Below are 17,202 nucleotides of genomic sequence, written 5' to 3' on the forward strand. Positions count from 1 at the left end.
GAACTGGCCACACAGCCCCACAGCATGATGGAACCACCACCATATTTTACTGTAGGTAGCAGGTGTTTTTCTTGGAATGCTGCGTTCTTTTTCCTCCATGCATAACGCCCCTTGTTATGCCCAAATAACTCAATTTTAGTTTCATCAGTTCACTGAGCCTTATTCCAAAATGAAGCTGGCTTGTCCAAATGTGCTTGAGCATACCTCAAGCGGCTCTGTTTGTGCTGTGGGCAGAGAAAAGGCTTCCTCTGCATCACTCTCGCATACAGCATCTCCTTGTGTAAAGCGTGCCGAATGGTTGAACGATGCACAGTGACTCCATCTGCTGCAAGATGATGTTGTAGGTCTTTGGTGCTGGTCTGTGGGTTGATTCTGACTGTTCTCACCATTCGCTTCTGTCTATCCGAAATCTTTCTTGGCCTGCCACTTCGAGCCTTAACTTGAACTGAGCCTGTGGTCTTCCATTTCCTCAATATGTTCCTAACTGTGGAAACAGAAAACTTAAATCTCTGGGACAGCTTTTTGTATCCTTCTCCTAAACCATGATGGTGAACAATCTTTGTCTTTAGGTCATTTGAGAGTTGTTTTGTGACCCCCCTGTTGCTACTCTTCAGAGAAAATTAAAGGAGGAGGGAAACTTACAATTGTCCCCCTTAAATACTCTTTCTTATTATAGGATTCACCTGTGTATGTAGGTCAGGGGTCACTGAGCTTACCAAGCCAATTTGAGTTCCAATAATTAGTTCTAAAAGTTTTGGAATCAATAAAATGACAACGGTGCCCAAATTTATGCACCTGCCTGATTTTGTTTGAACAATTATTGCACACTTTCTGTCAATCCAATAAACTTCATTTCACTTCTCAAATATCACTGTGTGTGTCTCCTATATGATATATTTAACTGATATTTTTTATCGTAACAACCAACGATTTATACAGGAAAATAATGACTATTAACAAAGTTGCTCAAACTTTTGCATCCCACTGTAGATATAGATATAATGTGTGTGTGTATGTGTATATATATATATATATATATATATATATATATATATATATATATATATATAGAGAGAGAGAGAGAGAGAGAGAGATATTAGATATATATATATCTATACAGATATAGATATATATACTGTATATATAATGTGCGTGTGTATGTATGCATGTGTGTATATATATGACAGCAACACTCATAACAGTGACAAAACAATTACATTGACTATCATGTTACGTTATTTTCAAGATGTTTCCTTTTCTTTTTCATTATTTCTTTAACACACTACTTCTCCGCTGCGAAGGGCGGGTATTTTGCTAGTATATATATATATATATATATATATATATATATATATATATATATACACATACAGTAATCCCTCCTCGATCGCGGGGGTTGCGTTCCAGACCACCCCACGATAGGTGAAAATCCGCAAAGTAGAAACCATATGTTTGTATGGTTATTTTTATATATTTTAAGCCCTTATAAACTCTCCCACACTGTTTATAAATATTCCCCGCAGAGTTATACAGCATAATCCCTTTGTATTCTCTTAGATATTAGGTAAGATTCATTGAAATTATGTATATAAACACAGTTTATATACAGTAAAACCTAAATATTATTTTAAAGATATTAAGTGTCTCCGATATCACGTTACAGCCATTACGATAGACATGCCACCAGCAATAAATACGTACAATGCAACAAAAATAGTATACAGTAAATGTGTGTGTACAGTGACACTAAACGTACGTACATGTACTAAGTACTGTAAGTAGAAAATTAATTACGGTTACTCACCAACAATGACACGATGACTTGTCCGATAACAATGAGTTAGATTTTACTGCACAACAAAGGAGAGCGTTACAGCCCTTTAAAGGAGACACTTCAGGCGATTGTGTAGCACTGCCGTTGTTCTTCTTCTGGCAGTCTTCAATCCAAATCCCTAAAGCAGATTCCATCCAGACTACTGCCTTATTACATCCACTTACAACTCGTTTTGCACCCTGGTTAAAAGGACACTGCAGCCGTAGATCTTATATTCCTTTCATACTTTTTAAATAAAAAGAATCGTAGCCTTCAACAAATCCAAAACGTTTACCTTTTTGGCAATCGTTAACATCTTCCGTTTGCGTTTGGTCATGGCCCCTGAAGCAGTAGCAGATCGTTTTGGAGCCATAATGAAGGGCTTGACTATGCACAAAGATAAACACAAAAGAGCACAACTCTTTACACAGTGAAACACGTTGATGCTGAATGAGCGAGACGAGACTTCCTGGTTAACACTGCATTCAGCACGCAGGAACTTAACTGCGTGCTCTGATTGGTTAGCTTCTCAGTCATCCGCCAATAGCGTCCCTTGTATGAAATCAACTGGGCAAACCAACTGAGGAAGCATGTACAGGAAGTAAAAAGACACATTTTCGGCAGAACCCGCGAAGCAGCAACAAATCCGCGTTATATATTTAGTTATGTTTTCATATAAAATCCGCGATAGAGTGAAGCCGCGAAAGTTGAAGCGCGATATAGCGAAGGATTACTGTATATATATATATATATATATATATATATATATATATATATATATATATAGGTAGATCATTTCGACCTGCTCATTTTAAAAGTAGCTCGCAAGCCAAAAAAGTGTGGGCACCCCTGATGCAGATGGAGTACATCTTTTAATATCCTTTATCATTGAATAAACTACAAAGAAGTTGAATCTTCATGATTACAAAGACTGAGTATGGAATGATTTTCAAATGCATGCTAATAGAGCTAATACCAGATTATCTTTGTAGTTATTAGAAATACATCTCACTCCAGCCTGAAAAACTAAGCACAGATGGACATTTGGTGTTGCCCTGGACATTGGTGACACGCAATCACAATCTCTTGTCATTCTCACAATTGATGCTTCATTCAGTGACTATCCTCATGGCAGCCTGCCAAACAGATGGGGCTGAATCCACAGACTGCAGTGAGGTATACTTAGGTTTTCACATAATTTGGTTCACTCATCTTGTAATGGGTGTTGCTTGCACACCTTCTAGTTAAAACAAAAATTGTAAAAGAGTTGGAAAGAAAAAACAAAAATGTGGTGTGTGATTACATGGCAACTCAGTACGACAGTGCTTCTCTCATGCCTGTCCCACTCATTGACATCCCATTTAGTGAATAGGAGTCGATATTGTAGGACCCCTAGAGGACTCTGCTATGGATTATCCTTAGGCAACTCTCCTGAGACTTGCCATCTCTGATCCTTACTTCAGGCAGCCTCGTTTCTACTTCACGCAAAACAACACCCTTAATTTCGGCCCTAATCTGACATCCACTCAGTGACAAGCGATTGAAGCAGCTATCTTGTCTATCCCAGAACTGGTGAATAAGCAACCCGGAAGAAATTCCCTGATTGTACACAACATCATTACTGAGCCTGGGTTCATTGTCAGAGAATGCTAATATCGCCTAACAGAAGCAAAAAGAGCGGAAGTGGAGCTCGAGATCAGAAGGATGCTGAACCTTGGTGTTATTGAGGGAAGTTTTAGTCCCTGGTCCAGTCCTATGGTCCTGATCCCTACACCTGACAGGAGTTAGCACTTTTTCAATGACTTCCATAGCCTTAATCAAATCTCCCAATTAAATGCCTATCCGGTGCTGGAGGTGGAAGATCTGACCACATCTGACATGACGAATCAAATTCAGTTAATGGAATCAGCAACGATTAATTCAGCACCCCTATGCGGCCATTGACAGTATCATGTTCTCCCATTTGGGTTATATGAGGCTCTTGTGACTTTCCAAAGTCTGGTGGAGAGACTATTACGGCACCACAATAACTATAGTGCCACCTACTTGGATGACATTATCATCATCTATTCCCAGACCTATGAGGAACATGTGTGGCAGGATTGCGCAGTGCTCCTGACACTTAGCGAAGCTGGCCTTCATATCAACCTGAAGAAGTGCTTCTTTGGATTGACTTTCTTGTCCACAATGTGCCAAAGTAGATGTCATTGTGAATTGCCCCATCCAAAGAACAAGAAACAGGTGCAGGCTTTCTTAGGATTAAATGGTTACTACCGCTGGTTTGTTCTCTAGTTTTCTGAGAGAGCAGCTCCCTTGTCAGACCCCACAAAAAAGGCGGCTCTTAACACAGTGGTATGAGATGCTAAAACAGAGGCTACACTCCGTGATTTAAAACAGACCCTTATGTCAGCAGCAGTGTTAATTACTCCTAATTATTTTACAGAGCAACGCTTCAAACACAGGACTTGGTGCTGTGCTGAGCCAAAGCATTAATGGTGTTGAACACCCCATCATGTTCCTGAGGCGGAAACTACTGGTTCAGGAGACCAGGTATGTGTCAGTAGACAGGGAAGCCTTGGCAATTAAATGGGCTATTAACCAGTTCTGTTACTGCCTCCTAGGACATGAATTCACTCTGGTGACGGACCATGCACCCCTACAGTGCACGGCACTTCATAAGGAGTCAAATCCTTGTGTAACCAGGAGATTCTTGGATCTGTAACTATTTTGGTTCAGAGTCATTCATCGTCAAAGTTCTCTCCACTCCAACATTGATGCTTTGTCTTGGGTTCATGACATTATGGTTCGTAACACCTGACACGACAGGTCTGGGCTGTGGTGGGGAGTCCTGTCACACATATGTGCATAGGGGACAGTTTAAGGGCTTTGATAACTAATCTACACCAGAAAGCAAGAGGAAGATGTTGACTAATGACTTTTCTCTTTCTTTCTCTGCAGACCAGAAAACTGAAAACCATGACCCCACTGATGTCACTTCCTGATTCCACCCACTTGGATCCAACTCTTCCTGCCAAGAACCTTTATCACCAGAAAAAATACCATCTTAATCAGTGTTATTTTGGAGACTCACATCATCATGTTTCTTTTCTTTTTCAACGTGCATACCTTGAAAACCTTTTCCCATGAAAATAACAATCTCTTTAAATTGTTTATCTGGTAAACCAAACCCGGGGGTGGACGAGCAAAGCAAGCAGGGGGCAGAGCCCCCTACTGTAAATATATATATATATATATATATATATATACACACACACACACATATACATATGGGAGTGTCAGTATTAGTAGCTGTTGCATAAACGTCTTGTATAGTTTGTGAGAACACAGAAGAGAATAAAAGATATCATGCAGAAAGGCTGAAGTCTTTAATAATATAGTGTATCTTTTTAAGGCAGCATATGTTATGCCCTGAACAGAAGACAGTTGTGCGCTGGGAATATCAAGGAAACAAAACATTTACAGAAAGAAATACAAATACTACAGAACAGAGATACTGCGTAACAGTGAATAAATTAGCAAGCTGGGCTATAACAGTGACTAAAAAATAGCCTGTTATTTAGTGTCTGGAAATTTTTTAAATCAAAATACTTGTAATTACATACTTGACCTCACTTCTGAGGAATGAAAATGGAATAATTATATATGGTTTCATTATGTGCTTATAATTCAAATTGCACCATGCCTGACACTGCACAGGTCGAATGAGCAAACAAGGGTTAAGTGTTTCTTGTCCCTGGCTTATTACAGAATGATGTTTCACTGACATACTGCAACACACCTCAGAGGAGTGCTGCATGGGCAGAATACATAGCTGACTTGAAACACACTCCACACCTAAATAAGCTTTTCCCCTTGGCACTGCAGTATGGTCACACATTGAAATGTGAATCCAAAGCCAATTCCTTCATATATCCATCTTTCCTTCCTAACTGTCTTTGATGAATAATTTGCCCAACAAACACAGAGAAAAGGGATAAAAACCAGTCAGCTCTTCCAGCAAAGATTCAAAGTGACAGGCACGACTCCCATCCTAAGGGGGAACAAAGGTTGGATCACCTGACAAGGCTTATTTGTTTGCATTACAGATTAACATGGAAATTTTAACAAATTTTGATGCCCCCGTTTAAGAAAATACTATATAGCTTTTGCATCAGTGACAAAGCTGCATAAAACAAAATCATCCGTTTGAAAATAACCTGATCCCAATAAATGAGGGCCATAAGTCCTTTTTAAAAATAACTTGATGTGCATGGTATGCTTTACAGTAAATCTTAAAGTAGTATTAAGTGGCAAGGCACGCACATTTTCTTTTGAAACTAAAGGTGTACTCGTGCACCTACACAGGCTTCGGGCAAGAAATGCGTGGGAGTACCCGTTTAAAACGGATAAGCAGGTAAGTATTCCAGGTGAATCCTTATCAGCCCAAATTTTTATGTTACATCCTAAATAAGAAGTGAGCTAAAGATCTGACTTGGTCAGTGAGAAAGCATCTAAAAAGAATACAGGAATGCAGGTGTGTGCTGGGCCGTGCCCCATGGACAGCAGGCTTGCTGTACCTGCCTTGCCCGCCCACTTCATATTCCTGCACTGCACAGCACCCCGCGACCACACCCGGTTCCGCAACCAATACGATGTCTCACTGGTTAGCTACTCGAACTTGCGCCCTGCTGCCAAGCACCATATACACACACACACACACACACACACAAACTTGATAGCCCACTAGGGTAATCCTACAAGTCCGAGGTGAGACGCTATACAATAAATCTTTCCCTTTGTTTAGAACACGAGCGAAACGTCATTTGCCTCGATATAATTAACCTGGTGCCTTCCGAAACTTTGCATTCATCATAATTATACAGAAACGTTACTCTTTGCTGGAGCCTTTATGTGCAAAAAGGAAAAGAACTGAAAACAGACGCAGGCAAAGTAACTGACTTTCATCCTTCCACCCACGAAGTATCCTGGGGTGTCGCTTGACAATACATACTTGATTAACTTCACTTACTTACCGTTATTCGTCTCCTTGGGGCTTGGCCTTTCCGTCACGTCGCTACTATACCCCCGTGAAGTTTTTTTCGATTCTGTGTTGCATGTACGTCCGTGTTTGGAAACCCTGCCTCCCCGAGTTCCCTCGCTGCGCGCGCATCCGTCACCACAAACTGCTGTTCTTGCGTACGGCTGCGGGGACGCGCATGTAAAGGAGAGAAACGCGTTCGCGTGGGTGGCTCCGAGTCGGACAGCCCTGCTTTTAATTTTTCAGGTGGCAGGCAGTCTTGTTTATCTCTGAGCTTTTTGTTTTTCCTCTTTTCCAGAAAACAGAGGGGTGTTCCCCAGTTTAATTGATAGGTAGCCGAGGTTTCCAAATCAGGTAAATACTTGCATGTTCTTACTGAGTGGCTTCAATATCTCCATACTAAAACACAGGCTTAAAAACTCCGGTACTTTCCATTGTCGCATTCTTGTTTCAAAGCGGGAGATTCGTCCTTGCAAAATGCTAAATATGAAATGAAAGTAATTTTTTTTAACAATCGGTCAAAATACATTTTTATTTATGTTTTACAGGAAACGCAGTATGCTTACTATAACTCCTGCCATTTTAATCAATTTACTGTATTATTAATTTACAACTTGAGGCAATGCATTTCTTTTCTAATATAATTTTAAAAACAAAATAACGTTCAATGAAATACACTGTGCAGTATGTACATAGAAATTAGTAGAATGTTTAAATATGAATCTGAGTATTAATGCAAGAACTGTATGGTAATTGGCAAGCTCCTGTAATATCCATAATTATGTTGAACTATAAGTAAACAAGTATCACAGTGGGGCAGTGGTTTGAAAAGTAGCCACTCAGATCCCCAGTCTCAAGTTCAAATCCCATGTCTGGTCATTATTTCTACAATCTTAACAAATCTGTGTGTATTTTCCACTGAGAATTGTAGTTTCTTATGTGTATGTGGGAGTGGACCCAACAATGGAGTACAACCCCGTTAAAGGTTTTTGCCTGTCTTGTGCCCAGTGCTGTCTTCCTCCCCAAGGCCCTGAACTGGACTGCAGCAGTTTAAGAAGCTTATGTTATCATTGATCTTTATTTTGTTAATGACTAGCTGTGCTATCCATATAAGACAGGTTGAAGAAATCAACATAGACCTTAGTGTATTCAGAGTTAACATTTGCAGTGCATCATCTATTGAAATGTATTTTGTAATGCACATAGTAATAAAATTCATTGCATTTTTCATTCCAAAGGTTGGTGCATCACAAACATTAGCACTGCTTTTACAAACTCCATGCCAAATGGTATATAACAGAGACATATACAGACACACACAGACACTTGTCCTTTTATTAAGTTGAATAACTCCTAGATCACAGTATCACAAGACACTTAACAAAGTGAACAAGCACACAGATAGATGGTAATGCTAATGTGTTCCATCTACTCTGGAGTTTGTTACAAGGTTAGAAGAGACAATTTGATCAAAGTGTCAGTGAAAGACACAATAGAAAGAAAGAATGGGAAAGGCTTAGCAGCAGCCAGTTTTAAACAGAAGAAAGTACAAAAAAGAAACAGACATTAACACAATATGAACATCCCAATTCAGGTATATGATACAGTAAAAAGGAGTATTTATCTTGATTTAAATGTAGAGAGTGATGGAGTGTCTGTGATGCTGGCAGGTGCATCTTTTTACAGTTTGAGGGCCTAGAAAGTTCTATGAATTGTAACCTGCCTGAAGAAGGGTCCTAAGCCGCCTCCAAACCTTACATATTGTAATCTGTTCAGTTAGCCAATAAAAGGGGTCATTTTACTTGACTTTACTTTACTTACATGGCTAACATGGTACAACATACCACTACTACTGTGAATTATAAGGAAAGACAAAGCAGTTCATGATTTCATATATGAATAGGAAACTTTTTGACAGAGGCTTAAAGTTAACTGTAATCTAATAGAGTGATTTGAAGGAAAATGCAACCCAAAAGTGTTTTTAATTTGTAGTGATGGCTGAGACAAACTTTTAATGTTATATTTTCATGTGAATTGGAGAGAAAAAAACTTTATGATATAGTATATAGAAGCCAATATTTACCTATTCTGTGCAATGGTAACCATGTGAAAAATTTCAATGGGTAAAACAGAAAAAGTCTCAAGTTGTATCACAATCAGCACATTATTTGTCAAGTTGTATGGACAACACATACAAAACACATTCTTTTAGGCTAACATAATGTTAAATATTTACTTCGGGAATTATAAGTACACATTGTAAATGGGAAACTAAAGCCTTATGGGAGTCACTTTTTAACTGAAGAGAGGATTCTTAACCAATGAATGAGAGGGAGAAGTGGTCTTCTAATCAAAAAGTCATTATCATGTGCCTTTAAATTTCCTGTTTATGACATGCATTGATTTTTCTGGAAGTAATCATTTAATAATATTTTTGCAAAAAAATTTTGCATTTTATATGTCTTGTAAACATATGACTGGGTAACTGACATTTGGATTATGTAACATGAGTAACATAAGATTTGTTCTTTTTTCCATTGACGCTTTTCACATGGTTTGCTGTTGTAAAGCATTGGTCACTCCTTTTTATATCATAAACTTTTTTCTCTCCATTCTTCATGAAAACACAAGATTACCAATTTTTCTGAGCCATCACTACAGACTACATGGGTTAAGTAACATATTTTAAAAAAACATTTTTGGGTGGAGTACTCCTTTAAGTACTTGCTTTGTATGGATAAGTAGTGGATTGGCATGCCATCAGGGTTTGATTTCTGCGTTGCACCCAAATGCTACCAGCATAGCTTCTGGCAATCACAATTCTAACTTGGACAAAGCTTGTTAGATAAGGTTATGGATAAGTTACATGAACATAATATCTGGTTGTAGTTACAGTATCCATGTTCATTACCCACTTATCTAAGGAAGGGTCGCAGGGCAGCTGGAGCCTATCCCAGCAAGCACCGGGTACAAGGAAGGAAAATATCTGGACAGGGCATCAGTCCATTGCAGGGTTAATACAAATACACACATTAGGGGCCAGTTGAGAATTCCAGTCCACCTCACCTGCATGTCTTTGAGAGAAACCAGAGCACCCAAAGGAATCCCACAACGACACTGTGAGTACATATAGACTCCATGGAGGGGTTACTAGGGCGTGAACCCTGGCCTCATTATTGTGAGGCATCAGTGATACCATTGTGCTACCATGCTTCATAGATATAGAATCATGAAAAAGTTTCTCCTTTTCTGTTTTTTTCTATTATTGTAAAGTTTTGACATTGAATGTTTCAGAAATTAAACAAAATGTTAGATAAAGGGAGCCTGAGTAAACAAGTAACACTTTTTCTTGTTATATCAATTCTTGAATGAACAAAATTATCCAACAACAATTGGCACCGTTGTAAAAAGTAATTGCCCCTTATAGTTTATAACAGGTTGTACCAATTTTATCTGCAGTGACTGCAATCATATGCTGCATAAAGTTCTCAATTTCACATCAGTAGGGAGGAATTTACATTCAGTGTTCTTTTCAATGTAATACAACACAATTTATTTTTGTATAGCCCAAAATCACACAAGAAGTGCCACAATGGGCATTAACAGGCCCTGCCTCTTGACAGCCCCCCAGCCTTGACTCTCTAAGAAGACAAGGAAAAACTTCCAAAAAAACCCTAGTAGGGAAAAAAATGGAAGAAACCTTGGGAAAGGCAGTTCAAAGAGAGACCCCTTTCCAGGTGGGTTGGACGTGCAGTGGGTGCTAAAAAGAAAGGGGTAAATACAATTCAATACACAGAACAGAACACAAGTAATCCTTAATAAAAATATTACAAGTACAGTGTAGAATTTAACAGTAGCTGCTTTATTTCATAGAAATAATTACATTGTGAATCATGAACTGATCTTTTCAGGTCTTGCCACCACATCTCTGTTAGGATTAGACACTCCGCCTTCTTTTTTCGGCTGCTCCCTTTAGGGGTTGCCACAGTGGATCATCTTCTTCCATATCCTTCTGTCCTCTGCATCTTGTTCTGTTACACCCATCACCTGCATGTCCTCGCTCTCCACATCCATAAACCTTCGCTTAGGCCTTCCGCTTTTCCTCTTTCCCGGCAGCTCTATCTTTAACATCCTTTTCCCAATATACCCCTCTGCGTATGACCAAACCAACGCAATCTCGCCTCTCTGACTTTGTCTCCCAACTGTCCAACATGAGCTGACCCTCTAATTACTCATTTGTAATCCTGTCCATCCTCATCACACTCATTGCAAATCTTAGCATCTTTAACTCTGCTACCTCCAGCTCTGTCTCCTGCTTTCTGGTCAGTGCCACCGTCTCAAACCCATATAACATAGCTGGTCTCACTACCGTCCTGTACACTTTCCCTTTCACTCTTGCTGATATCTGTCTGTCACAAATTACTCCTGACACTCTTCTACACCCATTCCACCCTGCCTGTACTCTCTTTTTCACCTCTCTTCCACAATCCCCATTACTCTGTTTTGTTGATCCCAAGTATTTAAACTCATCCACCTCTGCCAACTCTACTCCTTGCATCCTCACCATTCCACTGACATTCCACTCATTTACACCCATGTATTTTGTCTTGTTCCTACTGACTTTTATTCCTCTCCTCTCTAGAGTATTTCTCCACCTCTTCAGGGTCTCCTCAACCTGCTCCCTACTATTGCTACAGATCACAATGTCGTCAGCAAACATCATAGTCCACTGGGACTCCTGTCTAATTTCATCTGTCAACCTGTCCATCACCATTGCAAATAAGAAAGGGCTCAGAGCCGATCCCTGATGTAATCCCACCTCCACCTACCACAGACCTCACCACTGTCACACTTCCCTCGTACATATCCTGTACAACTCTTACGTACTTCTCTGCCAGTCCCAACTTCCTCATACAATACCAAAGTTCCTCTCAAGGCACCCTGTCATATGCTTTCTTCAGGTCCACAAAGATGCAATGCAAATCCTTCTGGCCTTCTTTATACTTCTCCATCAACATCCTCAGAGCAAACATCACATTTGTGGTGCTCTTTCTTGGCATGAAACCATACTGCTGCCCCCTAATCATCACCTCACTTCTTAACCTAGCTTCCCCTACTCTTTCCCATAACTTCATGTTGTGGCTCAACAATTTTATCCTCCTGTAGTTACTACAGTCCTGCACATCCCCCTTATTCTTAAATATCTGCACCAATACACTTCTTCTCCACTCCTCAGGCATCCTCTCACTTTCCAAGATTCCATTAAACAATCTGGTTAAAAACTCCACTGCCATCTCTCCTAAACACCTCCATGCTTCCACAGGTATGTCATCTGGACCAATGGCCTTTCTATTTTTTATCCTCTTCATAGCTGTCCTTACTTCCTCCTTGCTAATCCGTTGCACTTCCTGATTCACTATCTCCACATCAACCAACCTCTTCTCTCTCTCATTCTCTTCATTCATCAGCCTCTCAAAGTACTCTTTCCATCTGCTCAACACAACCTCCTCGCCTGTGAGTACGTTTTCATCTTTATCCTTTATCACCCTAACCTGCTGCACATCTTTCCCAGCTCAGTCCCTCTGGCTAGCCAATCGGTACAGGTACTTTTCTCCCTCCTTAGTGTTCAACCTCTCATACAACTCATCATACGCCTTTTCTTTAGCCTTGGCCACCTCTCTCTTCACCTTGTACCTTATCTCCTTGTGCTCTTGTCTACTTTCACCATCTCTCTGACTGTCCCACTTCTTCTTTGCCATTCTCTTCCTTTGTATATTATTCTGTACTGCCCCATTCCACCACCAGGTTTCCTTTTCCTCTTTCCTCTGTCCAGATGTCACGCCAAGCATCTTTCTTGCTGTCACCCTTACTACATCTGCTGTAGTTTTCCAACTGTCTGGTAACTCTTCACTACCACTCAGTGCCTGTCTCACCTTCTTCCTAAACTCAACCTTGCAGTCTTCCTTTTTTAACTTCCACCATTTGATCCTTGGCTCTGCTCTCACTCTCTTCCTCTTCTTGATCTCCAATGTCGTCCGACAGACCAACATCCTGTGCTGCTTAACTACACTTTCTCCTACTACCACTTTGCAGTCTTCAATCTCCTTCAGATTGACTCTTCTGCATTGGATGTAATCTACCTGTGTGCATCTTCCTTCACTCTTCTACGTAACCCTATGTTCCTCTGTCTTCTTAAAATACATATTCACCACAGCCATGTCCATCCTTTGGCAAAATCCACTATCACTTGACCTTCTTCATTCCTCTCCTTGACACCATACCTACCCATCACCTCCTCGTCTCCTCTGTTCCCTTCACCATGTCCATTGAAATCCGCTCCAATCACCACTTTCTGACCTTTGGGTACACTGTTCATCACTTCATCAAACTCACTCCAAAAATCTTCTTTTTCCTCCATATTTACTAACAACATTCAACATCACACCTCCAATTTCCAGCTTCATAATCATTGCTCTGTCTGACACTCTTTTTCACCTCCAAAGCACTCTTGACATACTGTTCCTTCAGAGTAACCCCTTACCCCATTTCTCCTTCCATCCACACTATGATAGAACAATTTGAATCCACCTCTGATCCACCTGGCCTTACTCCCCTTCCATTTAGTCTCTTGCGAGCACAATATATCAACCTTCCTTCTCTCCATCATGTCTGATAACTCTCTCCCCTTACCAGTCATACTGCCAACATTCAAAGTTCCTATCCTCAGTTCCACTCCCTTTACCTTCCTCCTCTCCTTCTGCCTCCGGACACATCTCCCCCCTCCTCTTCTCCTTCTTCTTTTTTGTCCAACAGTAGCCCAATTTCCGCCAGCACCCTGTTGGCTAACAGTACTGGTGGCAGTCGTTGTTAACCTGGGGCTCGACCGATCCGGTATGGAAATTTATATTGTTGTCCGCATATTGATTTGGCAAAAGTTTACACCGGATGCCCTTCCTGACATAACCCTCCCCATTTATCCGGGCTTGGGATTGGCATGAAGAAACACACTGGTTTGTGCATTCTGTGTGGCTGAATTTGCATCTAGTGTGGCTGGGTTGTATCCCCTGTGGTTGGGTTACACTCCTCCAAAACACAAAAAATAATCTAGTCATTGTCCTTGGCTTCAGCTCACTGAAAGATGCCAGTACATTTTACTTTGAAATATTCAGATACGGAGTAGAATTCTTTGGTCCTTCCATTATATCAAGGTATGTAGGTACTGAGGCAGCAAACACATCACACTACCACTACCATGTTTGACTTTTGGTATGATGTTAACACAGTGGAATGCTATGTTTGCTGTATATAATATACAGTATAATAATTGATGTTCTTCAAAACATCCACTTTTATGTAATCTGACCATACAATACTGTTCCAAAGGTGTTCCCTGGCAAATGAGATAACTGTTGACTTTATGTTCTTCTTAGTTAGTAGTGGTTTTCTGCCTGCAAAATCTCCAATGAAGCCTATTTCCGGCCTTTGTGTTATTGGTTATGGAATTATGAACACTGGCTTTTACTTAGACAAGAGAACCTTGCAGTTCTTTAAATGTTTTTTCTTCTCTCTCTGTGTCTCCTTGGATGACTTTATACTGCATATTTAGAACAATATTTATAGGCTGAACACTCTTGTGAAGATTCACTACTATTTCTAATCTTTTTTACATCTAGAAATAAAGGCACACAGCGTAGCTCTGTGGAGTTCCAGAGCCTTACAAATAGACTCATAACCCTTTTCAGACTGATAGATATCAATATTGTTTTTTCTGTCTTTATGAATTTCTCTAATTACAGCATTATACACTTGTTGAATCTTTGTACCAACAACTTGACACTGGTGGTAAGGGCCAAAATAAGTTAGGTTTATAATGAGCAGGGATGGCTTTAATCAAACCATGCTATATTAAATTAGCTGACTCTTTGCCTTTAATTGGTTTGATTTAACTAAGGGGCGATTACTTTTTCACACAGTGTTAACTGGGTTTTGATAGTTTTGTTCATTAGATAAATAAATGTCTGATTTATTTAATCACTCATGGGCCCTTTGTTTAATATTGGATTTTTATAGAAACCTAAAAAAATTTGGTGTCAAAAACTGTAATAACACATAAAAGCAGGAGGTGGGTGAATAGTTTTTCATGGCCTTGCTGTCACGATTTCAACTATTTAGAGCAGAAAGTGAACAATTTCAATAGCAGTATAGCATTACAATATTAAATTCTGCTTCTCTTTCTATTCAACTCTGCTACTCTATGCAGATTGCTTCCAAGCTATAGAATGACCTTCCCCACACCATCCGAACCGCAGTGATGCAGTGTGCCAAACACAGAGTATAATTAAATGAACTAGCTTTGCTGCATGCTGCATAATAGGTAACCTTCTTAATTTTTCAATATTTCTAAGCACAAGAAAGCAGGCTTAATGTAGAAATCTAACATTTAAAACTTAGTTTGGGGTCAAAGACAAAACCTTAAGTTAAAGTTGATTCAGTTAATTGAAACTGGAGCTTTTCCAAACAACATTTTTCAGAGTTAGTTGCTATTATTCTGCTAGAATTGAAAAATAGCAGTTAGTTAAAAATAAGAATCAGGAGAAGGAGTCTAGAGTCAGACAAGGATCATAATCCAGAAGTTAAAAATATACAGTATGTGTCTTAACCTTTCAATGAGTACTAAAACATCAAAATCTAAATGTCAAAACAACCTGCCAAAAATTTGTTAACTAGAATATCAAAAAATATTAATTACATTAGGAAGGAGTTGAGTTATCTGCAATCTGGAATAAAGAGGAGACCAAAGTGACAATCTTTTATCTCATTGGTCTTTTCTGTGTCATATAAGTTTGTTCCCATAGTAATGAATGATGGAATCCACCATCACATTCTACATTTCCACATATCTTGGGCAATAAAGACATAAATATGCTGACTTCAGTGTTGCTCTAGCTGAGAACGTTACAGATCAGGAAACCAACGAGTCTGAAGCACTTACGGTGTGTGATGTTGCTCTTTCCTTGATGAACACATTGTTGTCAATGTGTCATCAAGCAGCTACAAAAAGATCAGAAAAAAGCTGACAACTCACCTGCTGCAAATCACTTTGTGGCATTAACAGCAAGTACCTGAGCACCTCTATGTTCAAGCACTAAACGCCATGAACCTATGCAGTGAAACAAGCAAAATACCAATAAAATGACCTAGCCTCCAAAGGCCATGCCAAAGCCAAAACTATAACTATGCATCTCCCATTATAATTGAAAGTGACAGCCATCTACAATTTATTCTTGCATTTCACAGTTAAGTGGGATTTAAAACCAAATAGAAAAAGGTAGAAACATCACAGAAGCAGAGGAAATGCAGGTGATGGGTGTAACAGAACAAAATGCAGAGGACAGAAAGATATGGAAGAAGATGATCCGCTGTGGCAACCCCTAACAGCAGAAGCCGAAAGAATAATTTTCATTTTGCAAATCAACAACAAACTAACATGATTCTTGAGAAAGCTATTTCATTTTGGCCATTTTTGGAACAAACTCAGAACTGAACTTTAGGAATCAGATCATCTTGCAACTAAAGAAAAGACACCTTGCTTGCTTGCTTTCTTGTCCAGAATAACAGGTTTCAGCTGTGTTAACACATTTATGAAGGTTTCTGCAATAACCAGTAAGAATTAAGCATCAAATAAGGATGAGCTTGGAGTGTTTACCATTAGGACACTAGAGTAATGACTGATGAAAATGGGGCTTTTTCAGTCAAATGTGAATAATGAATTATGAATCAGTCCATTTAAGCAGTAATAGTCATTTGGAAAATTAGTATTGTCTTGGCTGTATTTTTAAATCAATGTACTGGTACCTTTATAAAGAAAAGTAAAATTAAAAATAATTCTTTACATTTATATAGCACTTTTATCACTACTCCATCCATCCATCCATTATCCAACCCGCTATATCCTACTAAAGGGTCACAGGGGTCAGCTGGAGCCAATCCTTTCTCACTACTCAAATCAAAGTATTTACATTTTTCTGAAAAACATTATAACTTTCATGGCTAATTTAAAACTTTTGAATGCTAATGTATAGAAACCATTCGTACTTGCCTTCTGAAAATCACTGCACATAGGGGAGGTTGCTTAGGATTGGAAGCTAGCAAATATTCTCACATTATATGAAATATGATTGGGCTAATCCAAGTAAATATATACCAGCAAGTTAAATATGCATCATGTGCAAACTGATGGAAGCAATGAGTAAGGGATTTGTATTGTAATGTATTGGTAAAGAGTCACCATGGGTTCAGACTGGGAAGGTCGTGTTTCACTAATATGCTGGAATTCTATGAGAAATAACAA

At 39.4% G+C, this 17,202-nt stretch overlaps 1 protein-coding gene and 1 long non-coding RNA gene across 5 annotated transcripts in view; one reads left to right on the plus strand and one right to left on the minus strand.

Moving 5' to 3' along the window:
- Window positions 1–4,337, plus strand: part of LOC120533756 — a 51,416-nt gene extending 47,079 nt beyond the window's left edge. The window contains exon 3 of the long non-coding RNA XR_005634619.1: window positions 4,257–4,337. This is a non-coding gene — a long non-coding RNA (uncharacterized LOC120533756). The remainder of the gene's footprint in view (window positions 1–4,256) is intronic.
- Window positions 1–6,965, minus strand: part of LOC120533753 (calpain-1 catalytic subunit-like) — a 145,947-nt gene extending 138,982 nt beyond the window's left edge. For 3 of the 4 annotated variants that reach the window (XM_039760685.1, XM_039760689.1, XM_039760684.1), the window contains exon 1: window positions 6,847–6,965. The gene's annotated coding sequence lies outside the window, so the exon portion shown is untranslated. Of the gene's footprint in view, window positions 1–6,842 lie in introns of all 4 variants that reach the window. The other variant, XM_039760687.1, reaches the window with a different exon arrangement.
- Between the last annotated feature and the right edge of the window lie 10,237 nt (window positions 6,966–17,202).

The sequence above is a fragment of the Polypterus senegalus genome, chromosome 8 (assembly GCF_016835505.1).
Source record: "Polypterus senegalus isolate Bchr_013 chromosome 8, ASM1683550v1, whole genome shotgun sequence".
Taxonomy (NCBI): Eukaryota; Metazoa; Chordata; class Cladistia; order Polypteriformes; family Polypteridae; genus Polypterus; species Polypterus senegalus.